The following is a 22,317-nucleotide window of genomic DNA, read 5'->3' as shown; positions in this document are numbered from 1 at the left end:
AATGCTACTTTTGGAAATCCAAATACACAACGTCTACTGGTTCCCCTCTCTCCACCCTGCTTGTTCCAGCCTCAAAGAATGCCAATAAATTTGTCAAACATGATTTCCCTTTCACAAAACCTGTTGACTCTGCCAAATTGTATTATGATTTTCTAAATGTCCTGCCACTACCTCCTTAATAATGGATTCTAGCATGTTTCCCAAAGACAGATGTTAGGCTAACTGGCCTATGTTTTCCTGTGTTCTATCCTCCTCCTTTCTTGAATAGTGGTGTTACATTTGCAGTTTTCCAATCCAGCATCTAGGGAATTTTGGAAGATTAGAAACAATCCACCTACTATATCTGCAACCACCTCTTTTAAGATCATAGAATGTAGGACATCTGGTCCAGGGGACTTGTAGCCTTTAGTCCCATTAGTTTTCCTAGTATTTTTTCTCTAGTGATCGTGCTTGTCTTAAATTCCTCTCTCCCTTTTGCCTCTTGCTTATCTGCTATTCTTGGGCTGCTTTTTGTGTCTTCTACTATGAAGACAGATACAAAATACTTGTTCAAAGTATTTGCCATTTCCTTGTTTCCCACTATTAATTCCCAGACTCACCATCTAAGGCATGAATGCTGACTTTAGTTACTCTTTTTCCTTTCTATATACTCATAGAAGCGCTGTTTTTATATTTCTTGCTAGTTTTCTCACATACTCCAATTTCTTCCTTTCTATCATGGATTATGAATGAGTCAGGAGATGGACCATTCACATTCCTCTAAGGTTATTGTCTCTGATGGGTTCTTCTAGACATCCTGACTTCATCTTAATAGGTTTGTAATTTGTAGGATGCAGTTATGCAAATTTTCAGCCATCTTAGAAGCTGCTGTTTTAAGGCTTTTAAAAAATGCTGCTATTCAGTCTTATTTTAAAAACTCAATCAGGGGTTTCAGCACGATAAATAAATAAAGTCATTTTTGCTATAAAGCATGGCTCATAACACCTCCCCACCAAGGTGAATTTCATTACAATTTTATTCAAGAAATAAACACACATTCATCCAGACATCCATGCATCAATCTTACAACAACTACAGCTGGCATTGTTTACAACAGCCATTCTCTGTTCGAGTTCAAATTTCTCATCACCCTCTTTGGATGAGGCACAATAATAATTAAATCTCTTTTGGTGCTGGGGTCTGGCCCAAGGAAGGCTTTTGTTTCAAAAACCTGGTGCTTTCTGTCCCTTTTCCCCTTCTACTTATGTGTCGTCAAATGAGTTTACGTTTTCAGTAGCATCTGTTCATAGTACTTTGGGAATTTTAATTCCAACGGGTCTTTGGTGAGCTTTGGACCAAGTGGAAACTCAAGTTCGACTCTCGAGTCCAGAAGCAATCAAATTTCACAGACTGGTGGAGAGACATCTTTTCTGTTCCAAGGTTTGGAATATGAAAATTTCTGTAACTGCATTGCTGCACTGCCTGTAAAGTTCTTAACTCTTAATTGCTGTTTCCACAACCAATGGGTTTAATAGTTAGGGCTCTGGCACATTGATAATTCTTATCGCTAGGATGACAGTGGGTGTTAAACAGTCCTTTAGCCTCCGTAAGGTGTTTAGGTCCCTTCCTGCACTTCGTCTTTAATGGATTCTAAAGCTAAATTGCAGGGTTCAGTTAGCTTTAAATTTAGAACATGGCCATTTGATTTTCAGTGGGAATATCTACACTGACTTCACTTTTATTTTCCTTGGGATTTTCACAAGGAGCATATGATCTTCCCTTTTCCCTTACTTCAGGAATGTGATGTAATCTTCCCCATGTCCTCTGGGACACTACTGCTCGCTGGGGACTGTCCACCTTCTGCTACACTCCTACACTCCACTGTGGCACTTCAGGTAGGTGAGGCATTTTGTGCACTATCCGCTTGCCTGTTTGACAACTTTCCTTGTCTATATTTACACCCTTAAATACGTTTCTGCTAACCATAACTCTGGTGCCTCTCTTCAACCTCCGGTGCTTTTATCCCAGCACCTGCACTTTCCTTCAGCTCTGTCTGGGCCTCTGAATTCTATTGGCTCTATCTTGGCCTCTTTAAATTTTACTGGCTTTCCTTTAGCTTCCTCAGTCCTCACTGGCCCTTTTTCCCCCTGTGGGATTTTTGAGACTTCCTCACTCGTTTGCAGTTCTGCAGAATTTTGCTCATTCCCCTCAGTTTCCCAGTCTCCATGGAGTGCTCTGGACCCTCTGGACACAGTACCTGACATTCTGCTGAGTCATTTCCCAGCAATAGGTTGACTCCCTGCACTGGTAAGCTGGGAATGACCCTGACTGTCATTGCACTGGTGACCAACTTACTCTGGAAGTAAATTTTAAATAAGGGAACTTTCAAACATTTGTTTGTTAACCCTTTACCAATATTGTGGCATTTGTTTTGCTTTTGGGTGGCATCACTGCAACCTTTGTTACAAGTAATGTTTGAAGACAACCATCCTCATGGATACTGGTTATCTCTTTGGGATACAAAAGGAGTCATTTTCCTTTTATGTAATAACTTCTGGTAGGTACTCTGGCCTTCTGTTACACTGGAGCGTAGGCTTATCACCTTCATGGCTTGTTACGATCCGGTTAGGGACCAGTAACGTTTTGTTTAAAGTAGGCAAAGTTTGAAATCCCAGGTATTTACTTAGAGGATAAAACCACAAGATTCCATGATTTTAAACAAACAAAACAAACTTTACGATACAAAGTCAAAAAAGCAAAACAATTTACAATATCTATCTTACACTCTAATATTCAGAATTAACAGGGTACATTTGTATTAACAGTAAAACTCAGGTAGAACACACCAAGCTACACAATAAATGGCAGATACGACCAAGACAGATCTTACGGATTTCTCAGCACTCCACCCAGATGTCAGTGCCCACGGTGAGTTTCATAGTCTCGTAAAAACTCTGTCTCCATCACTAACAATTGAAAGTCTCCTCTTCCGGAGCTCTAGCCACTGAATTTCCTCAAATGCCACTCTGACTCATAGTGCCTCAATGACTGAACCATCAGGAGATGTACAATCTCTTCTCATAAGAATGCCTTCCCAGGGATTCAGAAAGCTGCACTCTGGCATCAAATTACAGGCACAATTTCAGCTCTTTGGCAGGCCATTAGCTTCACTGAGCTGGCACTGCCTCTGGATTTCTCCAGACTTCCGTCTCCTGGCTACACCAAGCTATAAATGGCTCCTAGGGCTTCATCTGGGTCCTAAACCTTTCCAACACAAGGCCAGTGACCTTCTGTCACTTTCTTGGCACCTGCCCCCACCTCAGCCCCAGGACTTCTCCTGAAGCATCACTACATGGAGCCTGACAACAGCAGTATTTTTACTGCCTGGAGCCTCTTCTCCTGCCTCCCAGCACACCCAGTCACATGGGCTTCTCTCCCTGGTGGTCTCTCTCCCTGGGTTCTCCCCTTGGGTTCACTCTCCCTGTCACAGGACTCCTCTTTTTATGGCACCATACTGGGTCATACAAACATAGAAAATAGGAGCAGGAATAGGTCATTTGGCCCTTCGAACCTACTCCACCATTCAACATGATCATAGCTGATCCTCTATCTCAACGGATGCTCCCACTCTCTCCCCATACCCCTTGACACCTTTAGAGTCCAGAAATCTATTTCCTTGTTAAATATATTCAGTGACTTGGCCACCACAGCCTTCTGTGGTAGAGAATTCACACAAGATCAACACCCTCCGAGTGAAGATGTTTCTCCTCATCTCAGTCCTAAATGGCCTGCGCCGTATCCTGAAACTTTGACCCCTTGTTCTAGATGCCCTCAGCCAGAGGAAACATCATCCCTGCATCCAGTCTGTCCATCCCTGTCAGAATTTTATACATTTCAATGAGATCCCCTCTCATTCTTCTAAATTCCAGTCAATACAGGCAGAGTGATTGTTCTTTTCGCATCATGAGGCGCACCACTGATGTTCCAGTGGCCAAGCCATTTAACTGCAAAAGAAAAGCTAGAATGGAGTCGCCCTACCACGCTCTGCACATGCGCCGGAACTCTTGGGCCTGCTGGGAAATGATGCCCCCCTGGTCTCCGCCCGGAACAAGGTGAATTCACTTTTTGTAACAGGCTACAGACACTGTCTTGACAGCAGCGCCCCCTGTTGGATTACCAACAATCTACTCTCATTTGCCCAGATTTTCCACAATGAAGATGCACCGGGTGTGCCCCTCCCAGTTTACTATCTTGGTTCCTTCTTTAAAAAATTAGAGACGGATCAGTTTCATTCCCTGCTCTCCTTTTCTCTCAAGCTCATCTCGGCTTCACCTACTTCCATCCTATTTCTCCCTAGCCTGTAAGAATTATTAGATCCCAATTTACTTCTGGTTAGGAATCTTTGTGTCAACTCATAGTCATCTGCTATGATGGCTGCTTGTCTGGCTTTGGAGACTCTTTGTTCCTCTACATGAGTTTTTTATGAGAAGGGAGGTGAATTATTGAATTCAGAGGAGAATCACATCTGAGGTTTTCACATGTAGGCTTTATCTTAAGCTCCTGCATCCATCAGTCGAAGGCCAGTTGCTTAACCCTTTCAAACTCGAATTAGTTCTGGAAAATTTAGAATTTTTGGTGGTACGTCTCAGGTAGCAGCTTAAATGCACTCGGATGGCATTTTTGTTCATCTCAGTTTGACAATCTCTCGCGGACAATAGGGAATAAACTTCATTGGCTTAGCCTGTTTAACTGCTTTGTAGTAGAAGGGTCCAAGCTACCCCTGGCCACTTCAACCTCTTCAAGCTTTTCAAATGAGAGAAAAAATGCTTCCACATCCTCCTCATTAAATCTGGGTACCAACTGTGAGCACTTTAAGAGCTCAGCGCTTGGTCCTGAGCTAGAATCAGTTATCTCAGACGTCTTCATATCTGACTCAGTTCTGACCTTACTCAGTTCAAGCTGCCTTAATCCCCCTTCCTGTTTTCCCCTCTGGAAGTCTTTCTCTGTCCCTTTTCTGGAATTCTCTCTACTCCCTTCTTTCCTGCCTTTGCCTTTCTTGTTCTTTACTTTGGCTCTCTTTTTCCTCTTCCTTTCCTTGGAATTCTCTTTCCTCCTTTTCCTTTCTCTCCTGTCTTTCCCTTGTATTGTCTCTGGCTTGGAATTCTTGCTCTATTTTCCACTGCTCCACCTGTAGCTTTGTTAATGTTAGCCTGTCCATTTCAGATTTTTTAAAATTCATTTATGAGTTGTAAATGTCACTGGCTAGGCCAGCATTTATTCCCCATTTCCATTCGCCCTTGAGAATGTGGTGGTGAGCTGCATTCTTGAACTGCTGCAGTCTTCATGGTGGAGGTACATCCAGTGCTGTTCAGGAGGGAGTTCCAGGATTTTGACCCAGCGACAGTGAAGGAACGGCAATATGTTTCCAAGTCAGGGTGATGGGTGACTTCGACGGGAACTTCCAGATAGTGGCATTCCCATGTATCTGCTGCCCTTGTCCTTATAGATGGTAGCGGTTGCGGGTTTGGAAGGTGCTGCCTCAGGAGTCTTTGTGAGTTTCTGCAGTGCATCTTGTAGATGGTACACATCGCTGCCACTGTTCGTCGGTGGTGGAGGGAGTAAATGTTTGTGGAAGGGATGTCAAATCAAGTGGGCTGCTTTGTCCTGGATGGTGTCAAGTTTCTTGAGTGTTGTTGGAACTGCGCTCATCCAGTCAAGTGAAGAGTATTCCATCACACTCCTGACTTGTGCTTTGTAGATGGTGGACAGGCTTTGGGGAGTCAGGAGGAGAATTACTCGTTGCAGGATTCCTAGCCTCTGGCCTGCTCTTGTAGCCACGGTATTTATATGGTTAGTCCAGTTCAGTTTCTAGTCAATGGTAACCCTTGCGTGTTGATAGTGGGGATTCAGTGATGGAAATCCATTGAACATCAAGGGGTGCTAGTTGGAATCTCTCTTGCTGGAGATGGTCATTGCCTGGGACTTGTGTGGCTTGAATGTTACTTGCCAGTTGTTAGTCCAAGTCTGGATATTGTCCAGGTCTTGCTGCATTTGGGCAGGGACTGCTTCAGTATCTGACGAGTTGTAAATGGTGCTGAAATTTGTGCAATCATCAGCGAACATCCCCACTTCTGACCTTATAGTGGAAGGAAGGCCATTGATGAAGCAGCTGAAGATGGTTGGGCCTAGGACACTCCCCTGAAGAAATCCTGTTGATAGAACTGAGATGACTGACCTCCAACAACCACAACCATCATCCTTTGTGCTAGGTATGACTCCAATCAGCAGAGAGTTATCTCCCTGATTCCCATTGACTCCAGTTTTGCTAGGGCTCCTTGATGCCACACTCCGTCAAATGCTGCCTTGATGTCAAGGGCCGTCACACTCACCGCCCGTATGGAGTTCAGCTCTTTTGCCCATGTTTGAACCAACGCTGTAATGAGGTCAGAAGCTGAGTGGCCCTGGCAGAACAGGTCAGTGAGCAGGTTATTGCTGAGCAAGTGCCGCTTGATCGCGCTGTTGATGGCCCCTTCCATCACTTTATTGATGATTGAGAGTAGACTGATGATGCAGTAATTGGCCGGGTTGGATTTGTCCTGCTTTTTGTGTACAGGACAGACCTGAGCAATTTTTCACATTGCCAGGTAGATGCTAATGTTGTAGCTGTACTGGAACAGCTTGGCTAAAGACACACCAAGTTCTGCAGCACAAGTCTTCAGTAATTTTGCTGGAATATTGTCAAGGCCCACAGCCTTTGCAGTATTCAGTGCCTTCAGCTGTTTTGTTGATATCCCATGGAGTGAATTGAATTGGCTGGGGACTGGCATCTCTGGTGCTGGGGACCGCTGAAGGAGGCCTAGATGAATCATCCACTCAGTAGTTCTGCCTGAAGATTGTTACGAATGCTTCAGCCTTATCTTTTGCACTGATGTGCTGGGCTTCTCCATCATTTTGGATGGGATATTTGTGGAGCTTCCTCCTCCAGTGAGTTGTTTAATTGTCCACCACCATTCACGACTGGAGACGGCAGGACTGCAGAGCTTAGATCTGATCCATCGGTTGTGGAATCGCTTAATTCTGTCTATCACATGCTGTTTATGCTGTTTTGCAGACAAGTAATCCTGTGTTGTAGCTTCACCCGGTTGACATCTCATTTTTAGGTATGCCTGGTGCTGCTCCTGGCATGCCCTCCTGCACTCTTCATTGAACTAAGGGTGGTCCGGTGGCTTGGTGGTAATGGTAGAGTGGGGGATATGCCATGAGGTTACAGATTGTGGTTGAGTACAATTCTGCTGCTGCTGATCGCTCACAGCCCTAATGGATGCCCACAGTCGCTAGATCTGTTCAAAATCTATCCATTTAGCACGATGGTAGTGCCACACAACACGGTGGAAGGTATCCTCAATGTGAAGGCAGGACTTCGTCTCTACAATGACTGTGCGGTGGTCACTCCTACCGATACTGTCATGGACAGATGCATCTGAGGCAAGCAGGTTGGTGAGAATGAGGTCAAGTCTGTTTTTCCCTCCTGTTGGTTCCCTCACCACCTGCCACAGACCCAGTCTAGCAGCTATGTCCTTTAGGACTCGGCCAGCTATGTCTGTGGTGGTGCTACCGAGCCACTCTTGATGACATTGAAGTCCGCCACCCAAAGTGCATTCTGCATCCTTGCCACCATCAGTGCTTCCTCCAAGTGGCGTTCAACATGGAGGAGCATTGATTCATCAGCTGAGGGGGGACAGTTAGTGGTAATCAGTAGGAGGTTTCCTTTCCCATGTTTGACCTGATGCCATGCGAGTTCATGGGGTCGGAGTTGATGTTGAGGGCTCTCAGGGCCACTCCCTCCCGACTGGAGACCACTGTGCCGCCACAGGGATGGTGATGGTGGTGTCTGGGGCGTGATCTGTAAGGTATGATTCTTGAGTATGACTATGTGAGACAGCTCTCTCAATTTTGGCACAAGCCCTCAGATGTTGTCATTTCCGATGCCTAGGATGATGCTGGGTGGACAGTCCAGTTTCATTACTCTTTGTTGACTTTTTAGCGATTTGATACAACTGAGTAGCTTGCTAGAGGACATTTAAGAGTCAACCACATCACTGCAGATCTGGAGTTACATGCAGGGCAGACCAGGTGAGGATGGCAGATGAAGGAAATGAGTGAACAAGATGGGTTTTTACAACAATTGACAATCCACGTCTTTATTGAATTCAAATTACAGCATCTGCTGTGGTGGGATTCGAACCTGGGTGCCCAAAAGATTATCCTGGATCTCTGGGTTAGCAGTGCAGTGACAATGCCACAATGCCACCGCCTCCCCCCAGATTCCAGGGAGCGGAGACAGCTGGAACTGCGAGGGACATCTCTACTTGGGCAGCCGATAAATAGAGGGAAAGGCTCAGGGCCTTCACTCACTTTCCAGGAGCGGCGACAGCCAGACCTGCGAGGGACATCTCTACTCAGGCAGTGGGCTGAGTTTGAAAAAAAAATCCAGGAGTGACATCACAGGAAAACTATAAGTTCATTGGTTTGTGAGAAGCTGCTGTTAGGGAGTGTGTTTAAATAGCTCAAAAACTAGAAATACGTATCATTTATAGAGAAGCAGCTATTTGGATTTCAGTAAGGAACACTAGCAATAGGGAAGTAAAGTTAAATCAAGTCAACGTAAAATAAAGTAATAAAGTAAAACGAAGTAAGATAAAGTTAGCATAAGTGTAATAAAGTTAAGTTACTAGTAATTTACGCAATACATTCTACTTACCCTAAGTATAATAAGTAGTTATTATAGTTACGGGATGGCAAGTCAGCTCAGCCAAGTGGAGTGTACATCCTGGGGTATGTGTGAAGTCGTGGACGCACCATGTGTCCCTGACAAACACATCTGTAGGAAGTGTCACCAGCTGCGCAAACTTGAGCTCCGAGTTTCGGAATTTGGGCAGAGGCTGGAGTCACTATTGTGCATCCACGAGGCAAAGGACTATGTGGATAGCACGTTTAGGGAGGTGGTCACACCGCAGGTCAGAAGCATACAGACAGAGAGGGAATGGGTGTCGAAGGGAACCAGAGAAGTAGTGCAGGAGTCCCCTGAGCCTATTCTGTTTGCTAATTGGTTTTCCATCTTGGATGCTGACAAGAGCGATGGTTCCTCAGGGGACTGTGGCCAGATCCAAGCCTGTCGCACCACAGATGGCTCAGCTGTACAGGGGCAGGGGAGGGGGGGGTGGGGGGGGAAGAAAAATGAAAGGGCAATAGTGACAGGGGATTCCATCGTCAGGGGATCAGACAGGCAATTCTGTGGCAGTAAACATGACTCCAGGGTGCTGTGTTGCCTTCCTGATGCAAGGGTCAAGGATGTCATGGAGTGGCTACAGGACGTCCTCAGGGGCAGGGGCATCAGCCAGAAGTCATGGTCCACATTGGTACCAAATACATAGGGAGGAAGAGGGATGAGGCCCTGAAAGCCGATTTCAAGGAGTTAGGAAAGAAATTAAAGAGCAGTAATCAAGAGCAGTAATCTCAGGATGACTCCCAGTGCTATGTGCTAGTGAGCATAGGAATAGAAGGATTGATAAATTGAATACATGGCTGGAGAACTGGTATAGGAGGGAGGGCATCAGATTTCTGAGGCATCGGTACTCGTTCTGGGGCAGGTGGGACCTGTACAAGCTGGACGGGTTACATCTTAACAGGACTTGGACTGACATACTCGCAGAGAGATTTGCTAGTGCTGTTGGGGTGGATTTAAACTAGCCCGTCAGGGGGGTGGCCCAAATTGGAAGAAAGTAAAGCTGGTAACTGGAAGTAGTAGTGAGGTTAGAAGGCAGGAGAAACAAAGCAGAGCATTGAGTATGCTTCCAATGCGGAATGATGTCAAAAAGACAAAGTTAAGGGCACTCTACCTGAATGCGCGCAGCATTCGCAATAAGGTATATGATAGATTACGGAAACATGGCTGCATGGTGACCAAGACTGGGAACTGAATATTCAAGGGTATTCGATGTTTAGGAAGGACAACCAAGAAGAGAAGGGAGATGGAGTTGCACCGATTATATGGGATGGGATCAGTGCATTAGTAACGGAGGATCTCAGATCTGAAGAACAATGTGTGGAATCTGTTTGGGTGGAGATAAAAAACAGCAAAGGCCAGCAGGCATTGGTTGGAGTTGTTTATAGGCCACCAAACATTAGTGATAATGTGGGGCATGGTATTAATCATGAGGTGAGAGAAGCGTGTAACATGGGCAATACAGTAATCATGGGTGACTTCAATCTGCACATAGACTGGGTAAACCAATTGAGCACTAATGCTGTGGAAGACAAGTTTCAAGAGTATGTTAGGGATGATTTTCTAGAGCAGTATGTTGAGGAGTCAACTAGAAGATAGGCTAGTATTATGTAATGAAAAAAGGTTAATTAATAATCTTATAAAAGAACCTTCAGGGATGAATGACCACAGTATGATAGAATTTTACTTTATGTTTGAAAGTGAGGTAGTTCACTCTGAAGGAAGAGTGTTAAAGTTGAAGAAAGAGAATTATGAAGACATGGGGGACAAATTGGCTGAGGTGGATTGGGAAAATACATTAAAAGGTATGACTGTACATAGGCAATGGATAGTCTTCAAAGAACTATTAACATAGCTTACAGCACCCTATACATTCCTTCAAGGTGCAAAAACCCAAAAAAAGTCAGTCAACCGTGGCTGACAAGGGAAGTTAAGGATTGTATAAGAGTAAAAGAAAAGGCTTATAAAGTTGCCAGACGGGGTAGTAAACCTGAGGATTGAGGATTTTAGAATACAGCAAAGAAAGGCCAAGAAACCGGTAAAGAAAGGGAGAATAGGATATGAATGCAATCTAGCAAAAAACATAAAAACAGACTGAAGCTTCTATAGATATGTAAAAAGGAAGCGTTTGGCTAAGACAAATGTGGGTCTATTGCAGGCAGAGTCAGCAGAATTTATAATGGGGAATAGAGGAATGGAAGAGAAGCTAAATGATTACTTCGTGTCTGCTTTCACTGAGGAAGATACAGGAAATCTCCCAGATTTAGAGATCCAAGGGACGAGGAAGAATGAGGAGTTGAAGGAAATTAGTGTAAGGTTGTATTGGAGAAATTAATGGGGCTGAAAGTTGATAAGTTCACGGGACCTGACATTCTGCATCCCAGAGTGTTGAAAGAGATTGTTATATAGTGGATGCATTGGTGATCATTTTCCAAAATTCAATAGATTCTGGAAGGGTTCCTGAATATTGGAAGGTAGCTAATGTCACCCCACTATTTAAGAAGGGAGGGAGAGAGAAAACAGGGAACTACAGGCCTGTTAGCCTTACATCAATAGTAGGGAAAATGATAGAATTTATCTTAAAGGATGTGATAAATGGATACTTGGATAATCACGATCTGATTGGGCATAGTCAGGATGGATTTGCGAATGGGAAATCATGGGAAATGGGCAGAATTTTGCCGTCGGCGAGCAGGGGGCGGGGCCTGCTCACCGACGCGTAAAATGACGCGGGATGACGTTGGGAAGAACCCCCGATGTCACCCTGCCCCATTTAAATTTTCAGGAAGGCGGGGACGCAGCAAAATCCGCTGCGGGCCCGCCGAACTGTCAATGGCCACTTGAGGCCATTGACAGGATCATTTAACCAATTAAAAGGACCTTCCCGTCCAACCTTAAGGTTGGCGGGTCGGCCAGGAGCCCCGGCGGCAAATAGAGAAAACATGAAACCTCATCCAGCAGCGGGATGAGGTTTCATGTAGGGTTTTAAAAATTATAATAAAGTTGTTCAGTAAATTATGAACATGTCCCAGCTCATGTGACATTGTCACATGAGGGGACATGTAAGGGATTTTTCTTTTCTCTATTTTTAATAGTTTTAAGAGTCCAGGCGATCTCCCTGAGGCTGCACTTAGCCTCAGGGAGACGTGCGCTCTTTCATGTGCATGCACGAAAGAGCGCACTCTCAAATTTAGGGACTCCCCCCCCCCGCCCGCACAGGGAACACATAGCGCTTCCTGGCGGACGTCACACTGGGTGGGCCTTAATTGTGCCTTGTAGATGGTGGACAGGCTTTGGGGAGTTAAGAGGTGAGTTACTCATCGCACAATTCCTAGCCTCTGACCTGCTCTTGTAGCCACAATATTTATATGGCTAGTCCAGTTCCGTTTCTGGTCAATGGTAACCCCCAGGGTGTTGATAGTGGGGAATCAGTGATGGGAATGCCATTGAACATAAAGGGGTGCTAGTTGGAATCTCTCGTCTTAGAGATGGTCATTGCCTGACACTTATGTGGTGTGAATGTTGCTTGCCATCTGTCAGCCCAAGGCTGGGTATTGTCCAGGTCTTGCTGCATTAGGACATGGACTGCTTCAGTATCTGAGGAATAGCGAATGGTGCTGAACATTGTGCAATCATCAGCAAACATCCCCATTTCTGACCTTATGATGGAAGGAAGGCCATTGATGAAGCAACTGAAGATGGTCGGGCTTAGGACACTAGCCTGAGGAACTCCTGCAGTGATGTCCTGGAACTGAGATGACTGACCTCCAACAACCACAACCATCTTCCTTTGTGTTAGGTATGACTCCAACCAGTGGAAAGTTTTCCCCTGATTCCCATTGACTCCAGTTTTGCTAGGACTCCTTGATACCCCACTGGGTCAAATGCGGCCTTGATGTCAAGGGCAGTCACTCTCACCTCACCACGGGAGTTCAGCTGTTTTGTCCATGTTTGAACCAAGGCTGTAATGATGTCAGGAGCTGAGTGGCCCTGGCAGAACCCAACTGGGCGTCAGTGAGCAGGTTATTGCTGTTTGATAGCGCTGTTGATGACCTCTTCCATTACTTTGCTGATGATCGAGAGTAGACTGATGGGGCGGTAATTGGCCGGGTTGGATTTGTCCTGCTTTTTGTGTACAGGAAATATCTGGGCAATTTTTCACATTGCCGGGTAGATGGCAGTGTTGTAGCTGTACTGGAACAGCTTGGCTAAGGGTGCTGCAAGTTCTGGAACACAAGTTTTCAGTACTATTGCCAGAATATTGTCAGGGCCCATAGCCTTTGCAGTATACAGTGTCTTCAGCCATTTCTGATATCACGTGGAGTGAATCAAATTGGCTGAAGACTGGCATCTTTGATGCTGGGGACCTCCAGATGTGGAAAAAAAATTTTTTTTAAATGTAATGAAACATGTCCCCTCATGTGACTCTGTCACATGAGCAGGGAAATGTTATTAAATGAAAAATTAAAGTTTTTATTTGCTTTTGGAAACCTCATCCCGCCCATGGATGAGGTTTTCAAAAAAATGTAAAGCCACTTGGCCGTTTTGCCTGCCTGCCAATCGTTAGGTTGGATGGGCAGCGAAAAATTAAAGTTACTTGATTACTTAATGGCCTTAACTGGCCTTTAAATTGTTGACAGGCGCACTGCTGGCTCCAGCGCGCGCCCGCCGACCGAACTATCACGCGACTTTGCGTCGATGTTGGCACGCTCAGCCAACATCAACGTGCGTCATTTCACCCTTGAGCAGGTCGGGCGTGCGCTCACCCGCTGAGTGAAAATTTCTGCCCCAGGGGACCATGGAAGCAGAGTCATTGAGCATGTTTAAGAGAGAGATTGATAGCTTTCTGATTATCCCCATAACTCTTTACATTATTGTTGGTGTGGGTAAAAGGCATTCAAGTATTTGATCAGCCATGATCATACTGAATGGCAGAGTAGGTTCCATGGGCTGCATGGCCTTCTCCTGTCCATATGTTCCATGCCCATCTCCTATTCTTCAGGTTCAATTGCAAATTGGGTAGCCAAATATTTGAAGATTTTGGGTTTCCTAGGGCAGGATTTTAAGTTCAGTGTGCAGGCGCTGTTGGTGGGCCCGGGAGTGGCCGGGAAACGGGCCACTACTTGCGATCAGCCCCCGACAGCAATTGCACAATGGCTGGCCATTAACTGCCATGATGCAAATTCTGTCAGAACATATTTATCTTTTTTAAAATTAATATTAGAAACCTCATCCCACCCTTGGATGAGGTTTCCTCAAAAAGGAAAAGTCCACCTGGCCGATCCACCCGCCCGCCAACCTTAATATTGGACGGACAACAAAAAAAATCACTGTTGATTACTATATTAATGGCCTTAACAGGCTTCTTAATTGTCAGTGGGCGCGCTGCCAACTCTCGCATGTGCCTGCCGACGTGAAATATTGCGCGAGTGCACGATGACATCGGGATGCTCGCCCAACGTCATCACGCGCTGTTTCACGCTCGAGCAGGTTGGGCGTGCAACCGCACGCTGAGCAAAAAATTCTGCCCCTAGTTTTTTGCCGGATACTGACTTCTAAATGTCTAACCACACTCCAGAACTCTTTAATAAAGTGTCCCAAGCTTCTTTACTCTGTTTTATGAAAGTACTAGCCTTGAGTATGGACATGTTAAATATTCCAATACTATAAATCAAAAGAAAACCTACATATAAATTTTTAAAAATTCTTCTAGGGATCAATTTGATTTCCTGCTTCCAATTTCTCGTCATCAATGGGTCTGATTGCAGACACAGCGTCCACAGCCTGTTACGATCAGGTAAGGGATAAAACGGAACAGCCCCCTTCATTTGACTGCGACAGTTTTTTTTCAAAAGGATATGTTTGCCAATTCAGTGAGTGTTTAACTGTTTACATGCTGTGATTGTAAATGACACACTGAGACAGGTTTCCTTGTGAGTTTTTAAAAGAAAAGAAAATAATATTTATTTAGTTAACCACCCAATCTAAATAAAAATAATAAAGACACTGACTCTCACATACACATGCATTCAGGAGTTGACACACAAACACAACTAAGTGACAAAGTGAAGGACAAGTCAAGTAGTTTCAATGTCTGAAAAAAAAAGTCAGTGGTATATGCTCTTCTGGAGTCAGCAGCTGCTGGGTTGATTCTTAAAACACTTCCTGCAGCATGTGGATGGTGGAACAACAGGCAGGGTTCAAGCTTGGAGGAGAGAGTGGGCAAGAAAGAGAGCGAGAGAGTGCGCGAGTAAGAGAGCACAAGAGCGCACGAGCGAGAGAGTGCGCGAGTGAACGAGAGCGCGAGACATGATTAGGTTATGGCTGGAAGAGTTTCCTTCTCAGCCAGGATCTATTGTCCAAAGTGATTGTGTCTAATGGCTTGTTCCACACCCAGTTGAATACATAAGTGCTACTTGGATGTTTTGTGAATGGGTCAGGAGATGAGCCATTTATATGCTTGTCAGGTGATTGGCTCCGATGGGTAGGCAGCCTGACTCCATCCTAATGGCTTTCCAATTTGTAGGGTACAGTTATGTTCGGCTATATTAAGTTGCTCTTTTAAGTCATTTTTAAAAAAAATGTTCAGTTTTTTTTAAAACTCAATCAGGGGTTTCAGCCCAATAAAAAAATGTCATTTTCAATATAAAACATGCCTCATAATAATTCCGATGAAAGTGTTAAGGAAAAGTTGGATTCTGATCTTGATGATGTCCTCACTGGAATCCCAAAAGAAATGATCATCCTTCTGGGGGACTTTAGCAGCAAGGTTGGCAATGAATCCGATGTGTGGAGATGAACCATGGGGAAAATTGGGTGGGAAAAACAAATGAAAATGGCATCCTCCTGCTGACAAAGTGTGCTCAGCATGGCCTCATTATAACAAACACCATGTTCCATCCAGGAGGGCAAATAGGAAGCTAAATGGGGGGATCCTAAATCAAAGGATTGGCATCTTTTGGATTATGTCATTGTCAAGTATCTAAGTGATCTCTGTAGTACTCACGTGGGGCGCTGATGCCTGCTGGACAGATCATGGAATTGTTCGATCAGTGATGAAAATCCACCTAGCACCAAGACATGGCAAGGTCAGCCAGACGTCCAAAAGGAAGAAAATCAATGTCTCAGCTCTAAAGCAGCCTGAGCAAGAAAGAAATTCCAAATGCCGTGCACAACTAATCTGGGAAATCTTCATTCATCCAACTCAATCCCAGAACAGTGGGATCAAAAGAGGTCAGCTGTACGAGGCTCCTGTGCCAGGACAATTGGGTTTGGACTGCTTCACTGAAAATGAAGTTGAATATGTGACCTCCTAGAAGAAAAACAAGCAGCCTTCATTGCCTGACAGAAGAGCCCAAGGTCAAGAAGACAAAATTCCAACAGTTCAAGGTTGACACGCAAAGACAAATCCGGAAGATAAAGGACATGTGGTTTGAAAAGAAAGCCCAAGAGATCCAACAATATGCTGACCATCGTGACATACAAAGCTTTTTTGATGCCACCAGAACCATCCAAGGACCAACGTGAAATGGACAAAATCCCCTTCACTCACACAATGGTGTTTCTCTTTTTATGGATGACAATGCCATCCATCAATGCTGGAAAGAACATTTTCAACAAACTCTCGATTCTGAATCCACAGTGGCAGTTGATACTCTTCAGACTATCCCCCAGTACCCTGTGGTAGAATCCATGGGTGAACCGCCATCGATAGAAGAGCTGCAACTAGCAATCAAACAGATGAAAAACAACAAAGCCTCTGGTTGCATTGTTATTCCAGCTGAGGTCTTCAAAGCTGGTAGATTTTTGCTCACATCAAGACCCATGTACTCATCCTACAAATTTGGGGGGAAAATGAAATTCCCCCTCTCATCCCTGACTTCAGGAATACAACAATTGTAACTATCTTCAAGAAAGGAGATAAAATTATGCTATGGAAACCACTGATTCATTTCCTTCTTCTCCATAGCAGGGCAAATCCTGACATGCATTCTCCTGAATCGCTACTTCCAGTGGCTGAGGAAATCCTTGCACCTAATCTGCACCAAATTTGCAAGCCACACTCCATTTCTTTGATAAGAAACATGGCCTGTCCTTGAACGTTGCCATAACAGAAGTCATATCGACCCATACCTGGCCAGCCAAATATTCCACCTTCCATGTTTGTTGAAGGAGACACTGGCAGACCTTGGCAGCTACCTCTCGCAAAAGGCGACCATTGACGAGTAGAGCCAACACCAGGTCTGCAGTACCAGTTCCGCCTTCTACAAACTACAGCAGCAAGTGTTTGACAACAAAGACCCCTGCAAGTCAAGAAAAGTCCTCGTGTACAGAGCAACTGTTGTCACCACACCCCTATATAGCAGTGAGGCCTGGTCTGTGGATCAACAACACATAACAGCAGCAGAGAAATTCTATCAGCAATGCCTCTGCCGCATCCTCCGGATTCAATGCAAGGACCATCGTACATAAGCTACTGTCCTTCTTGAAGCCAACTCCATAAGCATTCAGGCAAAACTCTGGTAAAATCAACTGCGAAGGACAGTGTGTTCCGGTGGCCGAAAAGCGTCTCCACCACATCCTGTTTCTTCAACTTTCAAATGACCAGCATTCCAGGGAGGACAAAGAAAACACTCTAAAGATATTCTGAATCTCTCCTTGAAGCATGGTAGCATTGACATTAATGACTTGGAGGAGCTTGCTATCAATCATTCAAAGTGGCGACAACTTGTCCATCAAGCTGTATCAAGCTTTAAGTCCAAATGCTCTAATGAAGAGGCAGGGTGGCAGCAGAGAAGGAAAGAAAAGGAACCAAATCCTGCACTCCACATCCCACTAACTCATGGGACATCCTGCCCCATGTGCCCAAAGATTTAAGTGTTGAGAATCGGCATGTTCAGTCACATGAAGACCCATGGCAGAAACCCGCGACCCTGAGTCACCATCATCCTCATATCAAGGGATAGCCAATGTCGCCAATTTTAGTATAATTTGTAAACTTATTGGCCATACTTCCAACACCACTGTCCATGCCAATAATATAAACAGTGAACATTAACAGGCCATGGACCAATCCTGGGGAGCACCATGGGTAGCGTGCCTCCAGAGGAGAAGTGCACTAATTGCAATGTTTTAGTTGCAGGAACGAATTAAACTCTTAATTCATCAAATCAAATTCCTACTGACACAATAAGATTTCATCTTGTAAAGTAACTTAGTGTGAAGTACTTTATCAGGATTTTGAGAAAGCCTTTGATGGACAATATACCAAATTTTCCTCATCCACTAGCCTTTTAACTTATTCAAATAGCCGAAGCAAGTTTGCAAGACAGAACCTCTTCTCCCAAAGTAATGCTAAGTATTTCTAATAGCCCTTGCTCTTCACCAGCGATCGTAAAGGGCATCTCATAGGATCCTTTCAAGCATCTTCTCAAAAATAGATGTCAAGCTGATGGACCTATAGCTGCTTCTGATTTATCCCATTTTTGGAAATAAGACCTTATTCCTATTTTTTGGGAAATAGACCTTCCAGTCAAAGGGAACCATCTGTGCATCTATTTGTTACAAAATCCAAACTAACCATGTCAGCGAGCGGGGGCCAGGAACTCCATGTCCCAACAAGCCTCGGAGGTTCCTGCACATGCGCGGACTGGAAGCGGTCGACGCATGCCCAATCTGACATTTTGTAGTTCTTTGGGCTGAGGATAAGGGCCCAGTGCACCTGTGTAGATGGAGGAAATAAAGAAAATGGTGTGAAAACCCCAATCATGTGACCAGGAGCAGTGTGCCATAATCAAGAAGAGTCCTAGACGGGGGACAAGGAGAGGTCCCAAAGCAAGTCCCAGATAGGGTACAGGGAGAAGTCCCAGTTAAGAAGAAAGAGAGAGAAGCAGAAAAAGGGCTGTGGTTGGCAGACTTTAAGTAATGGGGCTCATGAGAAGCCCTGAAGATCTAAGGAAGCACCAAAAAATTAGTGACTCTGTGCTACGGGCCACTGGTGCAAAAGTACCCCTTTGGAGCTGTAGTGTTCTGCTCAGCATGGCCGAAGAGCTGAAATTCTGCTTGTGAGTTGGTGCTGCTGTGCAGACTCAGGAATCCAGGGGAATGGAGTTTCAGGAGACAAGACTGAAACCCTGCGAGGTGAGCCATCATTGAGGCCTTCCGAGTTGGAGCGACTTTTGGAGACAATTCTCAGGAGAGATCTTCGAAGGTGAAGACTGGAATCCCTCATGAGAGAGAAAGTTTCAATGAGATTGGTTGACTCACAGTGTTTACTGACACCTGGGTATGTTGTTGAGAAATCCATGGAACCTGTCTTGGTTGCATCATCCATTTATTGTGTTGTGTGCTGTGTGTTGACCACAGTTTGCCTATTAATTCACATGTAGCTCATAGTAACCCTGAATGTCAGTGTATAAGCTAGATATTCTAACTTGTTTCATCTTTCTGACCTGCTAGAGTAAAGTTTATTTCCGTTTGCTCAAAACTCATGGAATCCTGTTGCTTTATTCTCTTAGCAAGTGTCTTGGATATCAAACTTTATCTACTTGAAACAAAAGTCACTCGTGCCTAACTGGGTCATTCCAAGATATTGGAGGTCTGGTGAGGATTATAACATATTGAACTATTGTAGTTACAGGCAAGAGGTTCATACTCCCATCCCAGCTCTCCCATCCCAAATTATCCTCAGATGGACATCACACGGACCTGGCTCCCTATCTATTTTTGAGGTAGTCTATCAAAGGCTAGCATCCAGGATCATCCTTGCCTCCACCACTGAACACAACCTTGAAATATTATTAACATAGGGATGGATGTTATGGATTACAGAAATGCTTGTTGGCCAAGACCTCAAGTCCAACCAATGCACTGGCAACTGCTCCGTGTCCATGCACAGAACTGAGACAGAAACACATGAAAAGACCAATTGTATGTCACAGCACTTCACTATGCAGTTGCCCAAAACCAGGACCAATTTACCATAGTGCAACGAGCCAAGTGTGAAAGAGAGAACACAGAGGAAAAATAAATAAGCATTCTTGCAGGAAAAGCCACATAACAATGCTGTGTTTTCACTGTTCACAAGAGAAAGAACCTTTTACAATGCCCAAGGCCTGTACTAATGCCACTAATTCAGAGGTATGGATCTCATGCAACCAGCTGCAAGCTAAAAATATATCAAGAGCGCTCATGGTCAATTTCAGCTCTTGTGGTTAAAGAGAGCTCTCTTTCAGATTCAAAATTTTAAATCTAGTTCCACTTTGTAGATCTGTTTTCCTATCCCTTCGAACTTACTCTGTAACATACCCAAATCCCACCACCAAGTTGCAGTCAACACCCAATCACCGTCCAGTTACACATTCCAGTCTCTGGTATCTTTCTTGCAGCATGAGTTCTTGAACCTAATTTCTATCTTACCTGTGTAGTTCACAAAATATGCTGTACCAGTCATAACCCATAAGTCAAAACGCAATGCAATAAAAACAGAAGCAACATCCAAATTGAGGCAGAGGTATATCCTGAGAACCTGGCCTCCACTCCTCCATTGAAAGCCACTTGTCTGTAACATTTTCTGCTACAGCATCATCACATTTTCAGAGCTGACTACCATCCATCAGCAACAGCAAAGTACCGCAAGAACCCAATCTGTAGAAATTTGTGTGCAATAACCAAATTAGATTTGCCAATAATTAATAACAAAAAGCCTGACAATATCCCACAGGATACTTTTATATGAGCATTTTATACATTTGTCTGATATTTCTCTTCTAGCAGAAGATTTAGCAGATTTATTTTTGACAAATCAAAGTGATTGCTACAATCGAGAAAACATTTCAAAAGAATTCATTAAATATTTGTACACTCTTGTCCCACATGATTTAAACAGCAAGCCAAGTCTATAATACAGTTTGTATCAATGCAACATTAACAAAATAAGAAACTTGCACTTGTGTAAATTTCAAGTCCTCAGGACATTATAAATTACTTTTGAAGTGTAGCCATTGTTGTTATATGGACAAATGAGTCAGCAAGGTCCCACAAACAGCAATGTGATAAATGACCTGACAAGAAGGGACATTTGTAGGATATAGATCAACCTCAAATAATTGGATAATAGAAACATTTTTTATAATTGGTAAATAACCACGCCAAAGTATTAAGTTTTGTCCACCAAAACAATAAACACAAAAGTATGTGTTAAATTTCAGAAGCATCAAGTATTTATTTACCATACTAAATAGACTGAGTTTTCAATGGCAGAACATACTACCAAAATAGATTTTCCACGTGTTTAAGTTTCCGAAGCAAAACAAGTCGAACCATTGAAATAAAAGTTGACAGAACTGATGCCCATGTTTTCAGCCATACTTTTACAAATCTGGAATCGATGTAGAGTTAAAATTAGGGTAATGCATTGAAATGAGCCTGAGATTTCTGAAAAGTTTGATGTGTTTGGGAGTTTTTAGAAGTAGGAAATGGCCATTAACACCAGGTCTATTCCTTTTTAATGAGTTTACATTGACAGCATGAGTTAGGTTCTCCTGTTTGGGGCAGAGTGACTTTCTGACCTTGCCTGAGCCATCAACAATTTGATGGGCAGCTGGCCCATGGTGGGATTCCTCTTTCCAAGGGGAAGCTCACTAATGCCGATGAAGATAATTGGACAAGCTGCAAGGAAATTTAAAGGTGCTGAAGAACCACAAAGCTGAACAAACCTACATGCAGATACCGAGGTCTAAAATTAAGTGCTCAAGGCTAAAGTGGAAGGAGTGATGGCCCGTATGAGCTATATCCCTTTGTCAGAGGTTATTACCGCTGCGACCTTTCTCTGGATGGTCCCAGGAATGACAATAAAATTGCAGATGGAAAGGGAATCCTCCAGTAACTCTGTTTCTGTCTCTCCACTAGTATTTGCATATTGTTGGCAGAGAAGGTAGTGACCAGTAGTGGTCCCAGTGGGGGTAAAGGGAAGGCAAATTAGAGTGGGGCAGGGAGGCAGCAGTAAACCTCCCTGCCCCAATTTCTGAACATTTGCACACTGATCTTGCTTAATTTCAGGCAGGACTATGGAACAAAATCCAATCTATTGTGTCTAGCAAAAGAACAGAGAAATATTCTGCTATTTAATCTATTAAGAACTAATGGCCAATTGGCCTTTAATCTTTGAACAAATGTGGCATAAGAATCTAAATAAATATTAATAGGGCTTCTCCCTATATTTAAAAAGTTGCAATGATTATGATAAAAAACAATAATCATACAATCCAGTATTTTTTAAATTATCACTGACAGACATAAAAGCAATATATAGCTGAGTGTTTTAACAATTACACCTCTATTTTAATTCGGCTTATTTTCATTGTATTTCCAAGATATTAGGGACCTGGGTTTTCCTTTTCACAGAAGGTTAATAAGTATGATGGTAAAGCTGCACTGTATTAATTACAAAGGATTCTTATTATTAAAGAGGCTATTCTGTCATTCTTTGTTGCTCCACAGCCTAACCATTTTACACATTATGTTTGAGCAGCTCTGCTGTCTACATAAATGAA

General features: G+C 43.9%; 1 protein-coding gene across 21 annotated transcripts in view; it reads right to left on the bottom strand.

Annotated features, from left to right (window-relative positions):
- mipol1 (mirror-image polydactyly 1) overlaps positions 1-22,317 on the bottom strand; it is a 379,557-nt gene that overhangs the window by 222,167 nt on the left and 135,073 nt on the right. The window lies entirely within an intron of this gene.

This window comes from Cetorhinus maximus, chromosome 18 (genome assembly GCF_964194155.1).
Source record: "Cetorhinus maximus chromosome 18, sCetMax3.hap1.1, whole genome shotgun sequence".
NCBI lineage: Eukaryota > Metazoa > Chordata > Chondrichthyes > Lamniformes > Cetorhinidae > Cetorhinus > Cetorhinus maximus.
The sequence above is the reverse complement of the archived record's forward strand: the minus strand, read 5'-3'. Positions and strand labels throughout refer to the sequence as shown.